General features: G+C 46.3%; 1 pseudogene; it reads right to left on the bottom strand.

Annotated features, from left to right (window-relative positions):
• Positions 1–266: 266 nt before the first annotated feature.
• Positions 267–2263, bottom strand: LOC142842262 (tyrosine-protein phosphatase non-receptor type 11 pseudogene; annotated as a pseudogene).
• Between the last annotated feature and the right edge of the window lie 7773 nt (positions 2264–10036).

Below are 10036 nucleotides of genomic sequence, written 5' to 3'. Positions count from 1 at the left end.
CTCTCTGGTACTTGTGGATAGTGTTTACCAAAGCTCTGCATTCCCGATACTGCCACTTTCACATAGCAGGGAAGGCTATGGGACAATGTAAAACCCATATGTCAAAAGCCACGTACATCCCATCATTTAAAAGTTAACTCAGCTCACCTCAATTATGCTGGTCATGAGTGGCCAGGGGATTATCTTAGGGCTAACTCAATTTGTAGATGGATGATTTCTCCTGCAAATGGAGAATATAACTACCAAAACAGAATAGCACCTAACATCTACCTCGACTGTTTATACACATTTTCCATGGTCTTAAGCTTGACAACCACAGCATCAATCTTGGACATGATGCTGCCTATGGAGTGCTCCACACAGTCAACACGTCTTTCCAGTGCCTGGAACTCTTCATAGAAGACCCTGTTGGAGATACTGTCCCTCCTCTGGGAGCTATGCCCACTGTCGTCATTATCATCCTTCTTAGAGTCATCCAGGCTTCTTGGGAAACTTCTGATGCTCGTGGGACATGGTAATGATCTATGTTCCAAGCCCAGAACCTCCCTTACTTCTGCACTGAATGGTGTTTGAGTGCAATGTGGCATGAGGTTCTGGTCACTGGTTGTCTGGTTCACCAGGAAATTCTTACTGTTGATATATTTGTGTCCTTTCCTTTTGCTTTTATGTTCCTCCTTGATCTTGTGCTGCAGCCTCTGGATGTAATGCTGGACAGCCATGTAGATGAACCAGTACTGTGCCTCTTTCTGGACCATTCCTGGCCTCTGGGACTGCACCATCTGAATGGTTTTAGAAACATCGATGTCATGATCAACACCTTTCTCTCTAATGATGTCAATAAGGATATCAATCACAATGAATGTTCCCGTCCTGCCAATTCCAGTATTGCAGTGAACTACAACAGGGCCTGCATCCATGATGCTCTCCTGCTTGTGGTGGACCTCCTACAGGAAGTCCAGCACACCTCCAGGGTCACTGGGCACACCATGGTCGGGCCATGTCTGAAAGTGGTAATGCCAGACAGTTCTCTCCGTATTTCCTTGTCCAACCTTGGAGAGCTTGAGTTCTCTTAAGGTGTAGTTAGGAGCAGCACTTTCTTTGATGTTCCTAACACGTATGACCCCATAGTCTTTGAGTGCATACTCATCAGGCCAGTACTTGACACATTTGCTCTTCCCTCTCTCCACCTCCTTTGTGGTCATGCTGATGACTCGAGAGTTCTCCTGGAACACCATCCTCCAGAAATCATTCACCGTGTTCTGCAGGCAGCCTTGAGTGGCAATGTAGCTCTTTTTGGGTTTTGAATTGTGGCACTTGGCTTCAAATTCAGGCATGATGATGTTTGCATTGATGTAATCAGAAATGGGCTCATTGGGATCGCCATCGTGCAGGACAACCCTAGTGTGATCGAATGGCAAGATGTTTTTGTATCTATTTTTGTTTTTATTTTCTTGTCTCCGACCTTCTTTTTGGCTATAGAGAAATTTGTATTCCTGTTTCTGTAGTGTCTCAAATTCTTCCCAAAAGCCCTGTTTGACCATACCTGTGGTCTCAGCTACCTTGCTTAGCTCTCGAACCCTGCTTTCAATTTCAGCAGCATTAATACGAGTTGTGTTGAGAGGCTGCTGAGCTGCAGGACTATGCCAAGTGTCGCCACAATGGGGTTCTTCTTGTAATGCTCCACCAGGTCTCTCAAAGAGTCAAAATACTCTCCTCCACTAACATCATATTTCCGTTCCTGACATCGGATCATAACGTGGCTCACTTTGGACTTGCCATCATTGCTCTTCCATTTGTCATCACCTGTGATGACAGAGAGAACAAAGTCTCCAGGGTATCTCTGGCTCCCTCGAACAAGAAAGCTGTCATGCTTACCCTTCTCCATTAGCAGTTTCTCTGCTTCTTTACCAGACAAGGGACCATGGAACCACCTTTCAGAGGTTGGGTCTGCACAATTCAGTGGGTACTTGAGCTCAACAACATCTCCATTCTTTTCTTTTAGCTGCTCGTGATGTTCCATGTAGTACTGGAGTAGTTCCGCCAAGGTGGCAAACTTCTTCCCACCATAGAGGTCATAGTAGTCCCCAGTGTTCTGAACCTTGATGTGATAGACCGCTCCATTTCTTCTAACAGACACAGTAAAATCTCCAGGGTTACTCTCACTAGGCCTTGTCAAAAAGCTGCCATCAACTCCTCTGGTTAGAAGGAGATTCTCAGCCTCCACACCAGTGATGTTGGGGTGAAACCCTCTCTGAGACGCCATGTTCCCCTTGGCTCCTGCTCCACATAGACCTGCTGCTTGCTCAGGCTCCTTGGGACACTGTCACATGTGTGTTGGAGGGGCTAAGCAAAGACCCACTGAGGAGTAAACACATGTGCAGGGCAGGTAGAACTGGCCCACTCTACATGCAAAATCCCCCACCAGACCTGGATCCTGGATACTGGCTGTGCCCCACTAGGGTCACTCTGCTTCAGTCCTGGGCTTTGGCTCCTGCTCTGGTCTCACCACCGTGTCCACCTTAGGCAGACTGCCAGGGCGGAGGTGGGAGCTGGAACTATGGGTGAGGTTTGTTTGTCCATCAGCACAACTGGTATCCCAGGGGGCAGGGCTCATGCTGCGCTCTAACAGTCATCCCCAAAAGCAGATCAGTCTCTTTGTCCCTGTCCTTCTCTACATAAGCTATGCAACAAACAGTCTTAGAGCTTTAAACAGAGTTTGTAGACCTCACCATAGCAAGTTATAAAACATCTGTGACCTTGAGAAGTTGCTGCCCATACAATAACCATAGACATATAATTTGGGCATATCAAAAACATTTACACTGTAGCCAACACACAAGGTCAATGACAGAAATATTATTTATAAATGCAGATATATTTACAATGACATCTCTGGTTATATGAACAAAACATACAACCCATACATAAAAATGCAACAAGAATATAAAAGCCTTTGCTCTATATTTACAGCTTTACTCTTGAGCCACTCACCACACTGTCGCTTTACTTTTATCTGAGCACTCACTTTTAATTTGTGGTGTCCATCACTTTACTCCTGTTCTCAAACCCCAGCAACATCCAGCGCCATTCGTCTTGGGCCAGCCGACTCGTCCATATGTTCCTGAAAAGTCCAATGTGGATTGAGGAAAGAAACGGACAAAAGACTGAAGACAGAGTCAGGAGATCATCCCAATGAATACTGAATCTGCCTCTTATTTTTTCATAGCCCTTTTATACCCCAAGCCAAAGGGGTAGGCAAAAGACTGTTTGTTTGTTTTTTAATCATTATATAAAGAACAAATAAGACTGATTACTTTATTAATATTCAAAACATCTAACAGCAATGCCCTAGGTCAAACATCTTGCTATTTGGAGCAAAACATCCATTAGCAACACCTTAGACAAAACATCCTATTATTTGGGCAACATATGGAACAACTTTACCTGAGGCCAAACATCCTGTTGTTTGACCTTGAAGGAGGAAAAATATGCTCGAACTCTCTGACCTTTTGTCAGGATGGAGCAGAGCCACTTCATGGGCCTCCACATACCCTGCCTTTGGGGACACATGATTCTGGGAGGGTGACTTTTTGAGTTTCAGACACTGTGGGGGACTCAGTATGCCCACTCCAGCATTCAAGAACCCTGGACTGGTAAATGGAAAGATATTCCCAGGCCCCCAAAGGCTCAGGGTTTAGGGACCTAAGGTTATAAGCCTGCCCAGATATAGCTTCATTTCAGATTCACCCCTTCAAGGAACAGTCACTCACCATGGCCTTGCCTGGTACTCTTCCCATTATCCTAGACACTGGTGGTCTGGGTGCCCTCTATCCCTGCATCAGTGGACACAATAGTAGCCAGAACATGCTGCCTTCATTAGACCTCATTCTGAGCTGCAGCCTGGGACTTCCTGTCCTGTCAATGCTACCCCGGCTTCCGGAACTTTGACAAAGAGAAGGCTATACCTTGAAGAGATAACCCTACAGCAGAGATCCCACACCCACAGATCCACTAGGGTCAGCTTGCTCACCCTGGAGTGTATGGGAGGTTCCTGTGTGTGCTTGGGAGGTCTGAGTATCCTACCCAGGTCTTTCTGTCTCTCCAAGATGCCTCACAACATTGGGGACAACAATGGAGAAGAGGATCCTGGCTTCAGCTCTACTCCTACCCCTAGCACCTCCCAGCCCAGGAAACATTTGTGAACCAAGAGGCCATCTCCTGCTGCCTAGTAAAAAAAAAAAAAAAACCCTGTTTGGACAGGGTCCAGCCCTCCACATCACCCTGCCATGGGCTCTTAGCCCTTTCTGAAGCCGCCCACTACTTCTCTGTGACTGGTAGATTTTTGTTATTGTTGTTGTTTTACATGAAACACCTGATGGTCTAATAAAGAGCTGAATGGCCAATACCAAGACAGAAGCAAGATAAGGCAGGGCTTTCAGGCGGAAAGTATAAAAGGTGAAAGGAGAACAAGCCAGCCACCCAGCTACACAACAAGCCATGGGAAAAGAAGCAATGAAAGGTATACAGAAATAGATAAAAAGAAAAGCCCAGTGGCAAAAGGTTATGGGGTAACATAAGATTTTTAAAAAATGACTAGACACAAGCCAAACTAATCCTGGGCATTCATAACTAAGAATAATCCTCTTCTGGGTGTGATTTATTTAGAAGCTGCCCCCCCCCAAAAAAGCCAAAGAAGTAAAATATCCCACAACAGGGGATCCTTGGAGCACTGGTCACTGGCCCTCAAAACTCCAAGTGTGACTTCTGAGTGAGGTGGCCAGGAGGCAGAAGGCCTGTGAGCTGCCTTGGAATCCTAGACACTAGGGAGTTTTCACAGGCACTGCTCAGTGAAGACCCACTGTTCAGAAGAGGTAGTGCCTGTCACCAAAGCACTTGGAGACTGAGGAAGGAGGACTACAATTCCTAGAACAGTCAGGGCTATGTAGTGATATACAACCCACAAAAAAATGGTAGGGAGAACCAAGCAGTGGAGGCACATGCCTTTAATCCCAGCACTTGGAAGGCAGAGACAGGTAGATCTTTGTAAATTCAAGGTGAGTCTGGTCTAAAAGAACTAGTTACAAAACAACCAGGGCTGTTAAACAGAGAAGCCTGTCTTGAACCCCCTCAAAAAAAAAAAAGAAAAAAATGGTGGAGAGAGGGTTCCTATGGAGAAGAAACTGTGCAAGCATAGAAATCTGAGTTCAAGTCCCCAGCACCTAAGTATAAAAGCTGAGCATGACAGGGCACATCTGGAAACCCCAGCTGGCAAGTGGAGACAGGACGGTCCTTGGGGCTCCCTGTTCAGTGTGTATAGCCCATCAATGAGCTCCAGATTCAGAGAGGGATTCTGTCTCAAAAATAAGGTAGAGAGTGCTAGAGGAAGACATAACATAGACCTCTCCTCCACATGCACACACAGAAAGCTTTCTGGAAAGAGGTGTGGAGAAGACCAAAAAAAGAGAAAGAAACAGAGGTTCAGAACGGCAAGTATACATACACATCTGAGGGGATATAGCTCAGGGCCACATCACATGCTAAACACCCTAGGTTACATAGTCAGGTTACAATGTAAAAACAAATTCTGCCTTCAAGGACCCTTCATCACTCTGTCCTTGTGTGGCAGGGCTAGCCTCAGAGTGTGTACTGGATTCTGGGAACAGTAGAATCCAGAACTGGTAGCCAAAATTTGGAAACATAATTCCAATTTGAGATGGATGATGAGACTTACATGGCTATTTCCTGCTTCACAAGCCCTAATCTAGCAGGATGTGTGTCAGCAGGTCCTCAGGCTTAGTCCCTTCATGGGGAAAAGAAACCAAGGCCTGGAATGAGCAGCCCACAGTATGTGAGAGAAACAGACTTCATGGGGACAGCCAGGGCCTGGAGGTTTGGTAATTATGTGTCAAAACTGTGAGCCATTTACACTCAATCAAGGCTTCCGTGTCTGGAGTTGAGGCCAGAGCCACATACACACTAAGATGTCTGGACCTCAATGCTTGTGACTGGGGTGGGAGTTGAGGAGGAGTGGATGGAAAGGAGAGGTGCCCATCAACAGTGTCTATGGGAATAGCTTTGTGACATGGAAGGGAAGGAGCAGGGATGCCTATGAGTATCACCATGCCAACTCAGGTACAGGATGGTCCCAGGTTCCAGCCCTAATCAAGAAAGGACATTCAGCCACATCTACCGCATAGATGAACACATTAATGCCTTCATGTTGAGTGAGCTAAGCCCATCACAGAGACTGTGGGATTTCTTATGTATGAGATACTGGAGACACCAAGGTCATTGGTGAAGACAAACAGTAGGACAGTTGTAGCAAGTCTTTTTACATACACCAGCTCCCAAACAATGACACTGAGACTTATTATTATGAAAGCTTAGCCTTATCTTAGGCTTATCCCTCTAGCTTTTATAGCTTAACCCATTTACTTTAATCTACACTCTGTCATGTGGTGCAGCCAGTGCAGCCTGGATGCCAAGACTGGCAGGGGGTGCTGGGATTGAGACATGGAGGCTTTTTTTCAGGTGGAAGAACAGCAACCTTTATTTTGCCCAGCATCCTTTTATACCTCTACGCTGACCCGCTGGCCAGAAAGAACACAAAGATCCTTGTCAATTACAGACTACAAGGAAGTTCTGCTGTCAGTCAGGGAGAGTGAGGGCAGCTGGATCACAATAACTCCCCCCATTTTATTTTATAATACCTGGGGAATAGCCCTCTAATAGTCCCTGTCTTAGGTGGCATCCTGCCCCTAAAGTATAGCCCATCCGTGGCTACCCAGACACAGCCCTAAACCAAGTATCCCTAGGACTGACAGCACCAATGAGCCAGACCAGTGCTGCAATCATCTAGCATGCACTAACTGGGTGATAAAATTAACAGACCCCTCTCATATGATGTTTGAGTTTGAGTTCCATAACAGTAGCAGAAGCCTGCAATACAGTGCCAGGAGTAATGCACACAACATGACTAACTGTTGAAAGTCTAAAGATAGTCCACTTGCTCCTAAACCAGAGCCACTTGTCATTTTGAATGTCCAAGGCATTGCTGACTCTTTCAGCCAGCTGGTTCACAATCTAAAGAGCAATTATGGCAGCAGTATCTGCAGTGGCAGAGATAGCAATATTCCAAGGTATATTGCTTCTGCCAATCTTCTATAATCCAGCACTTGTTGTCATATTTGTTGATACTCCTGACACTGCTGCAGCATCCCCCAGGCCGGGCACTGACTGGGTCATGGCATCATGCCTTTCACCACAGCCACCTATCAGAGCTCTGCTCCAGCTGCCTTCTGGTCCCAGACGTGCGCTCTCTGGATCCAAACTGCTGCATGGAGGGGAGCAAAACTCAGGGAAGCAGGCTTACTGCACCTGCTCCAGAACCACTGAAGGAGCCCCACTTTTACAATCTTTTAGGGAATTTGGGCATCTCTGGGGATGAAAAAACACATACTCCTTTTAATCTGACTTGGCTTGTTCTAGTCTGGAACATTTAAGCCCCCTCCCATAATAAACCAGGGGCTAACTTGAGCTATTGTTTGTAGAAAATCTTTGGCTGTCTTCATTGTTACTTCCATGCCTTGTTGCTTTAAGAGTTTCAGTTGCTTTTTGAGGCCTTCAATTCACCCTCCCGCCTCTTCTTTATGCTTGCTAGTCTTTTGGAAGATGTCCCTCAGAGTATCTCTGGGGATGAAGAAAAAAAAAATCACCTTACCTTCCCCAATACACTCCTTGATTTAGCTGGTGGATGGAGCAATCCCATTCACGAATCCCCACTTCCCAGATCTCCGTGGAGCCTCCACTTTGCTGCAGCCAGTGCAGCCTGGATGCCAAGCCTGGCAGGGGGTGCCAGGATTGAGACAAGGAGGCTTCTTTTCAGGTGGAAGAACAGCAACATTTATTTTTCCCCAGCTAAAGCCTTTTATACCTCTACTGCTTCTGTGGACAATCACCAGCCAGAAAGAACACAAACATCCTTGTCAATTACAGACCACAAGGAAGCTCTGCTGTCAGTCAGGGGGAGTGAGGGCAGCTAGATCACAACAGTCATGTTTCTAGTTGCCACATCTTTCTAAACTGCTTATTCTATTTTATCCACCTATGGCTAGCAACCTCATCTTTCCTCTTCCCTCTCTGTCCCCAGAAGTCTCACCTAACCTCTTCTAGGCTAGCTATTGGCCATTCAGCTCTATATTAAACCAGCCACGGTGACACATTTTCACACAGTATAAATAAATATTCTGCAACAGACTGTGGGTAATAGCTGACAAGGAGTTGGGGGTGTGTGTACAAGTTGGAAGAACTCTGAAGAGAGATCATGGTGATGGTTAGACATATATGTCCATACGTATATTAGACTGGACTAGAACTCAGCATGCAGTCCAAGATAGCTTGAGCTTTTAAGTTAATGTTACATTGTTTTGTGTGTGGAGTGTGTGTGAACAAATATGAGTGTGGAGGTCAGAGGACTTGTGGGAGTCAGTTGGTTCTGATTCCACTACGTGGATACTGGACATTGAACTTAAGTACTAGCTTCTTTGGCAAACACCTTTACCTGACAAACCACATTTCTGGCCCACTATGAACAGAGAGAGAGGGGGGGGGAGAGCCTGAATGTGGACATCATGTTTCCTTAGTATCCATAGAAAGCAGAAGAGAAAGTTGGATCCCCTGGAAATGGCATTAAATGTATATGAGACTCCATGTAGGTTCTGGAAACCTGGCTCCTCTACAAGAGCAGCCATTGCTCTTAACCACTGAGCTTTCTCTCTATCCCCTCAATATGAATAATTTTAAAAAATAATTTATTTACATTTAATTTATGTGTTTTTGTATTTTGCCTGTGTGTATGACTGTGAGTGGGTCTTGTGGTTATTGACAGTTGTTAGCTGCCATGTGCATGCTGAGTGTTGAAACTGGGTCCTCTGGAAGATCAGTCAGTGCTCTTAATCACAGATCCATCTCTCCAGCCCAATATGAATGTTTTTCTTCCCTCTCTGTAGCATCGGCTGAACTGTAACTCATGATATTGACCAGGTTGGCCTAGAACTCAGAGATCTGCCTGACTCTGTCTCCTGAGTACTAGGATTAAAGGCTTGCACCACCACCACCCAGGTGAATATGAATGTTTTGATGACACTGAAGGGTTCCTTTAACAAGTAGGTGATAGTTAAATGTGTATTTATCACAATTGAATTGGGGGGGAACAGGTCTTGCTGTGTAGCACAGCCTAACATCAACTTCCTGCTCCGGCTATCATCACATCTTGAGGGCACCTCTACCTTCTGACTCATTCTCAGGGACCACATGAGTGTGTGGTAATGCAAACATTGCATGATAAAGAGTTGACACTCATGAGGCCATGTGAGACCCCCCCAATTTCTTCTGCAAGGTTGAACACCCACCCTATTGTCCCAAACTCCATGGGTGAGGACAGGAGCATGCCAGGTCTTACAGCATAAGATGATTCTGAGGGCCCCATAGAACCTCCACCCTGCATGATAAATGTGGACCAGGGAGACACTCCTGTTTACCAGGGGTAGTCTGCTGTCACTGTTTCATGAATTCCCACCACAGTAGAGAGTGATGAGTCATGATAGTCCTTACAGCATGGAGAGAACCATAAGGCTCTGGCAGGATGTGGCTGTGCTGTGAGGTTTTGGTGTCAGCAGCTGCGGGTCACTAAAAGTTCCCTGCCATGAATTCCATGAAGACTTCCCCAACCACTTCAGGGCACCTTCTCTGCTCAGCCTGATATCCAGGCAGTAGACAAAGCAACACTCATCCTTGGCCATTAGCTGCTTCTGTGGTGTATCAGGGATAGCCATGGCCATAGCAGTCCAGGGTAAGGGCACAGAGAGGGAGCCCTGGGAAGCAGCTCCTGAGTGGATAATGAGGAGTGTCACCTGGGGGCAGGGGCAGGGTGGGGAGGGTTGGCTGTCTTGGAGACACGCCAGGTGGCACAGTGAAAGCAAGTACCACGAAGCAGGGAGGGTGTTCTGGTGGGGTCAGGGCTGGACAGCCTGAGAGG

The sequence above is a fragment of the Microtus pennsylvanicus genome, unplaced genomic scaffold, assembly GCF_037038515.1.
Source record: "Microtus pennsylvanicus isolate mMicPen1 unplaced genomic scaffold, mMicPen1.hap1 Scaffold_47, whole genome shotgun sequence".
In the NCBI taxonomy this organism is placed as follows: domain Eukaryota; kingdom Metazoa; phylum Chordata; class Mammalia; order Rodentia; family Cricetidae; genus Microtus; species Microtus pennsylvanicus.
This window is presented reverse-complemented; position numbering and strand designations above follow the sequence as displayed.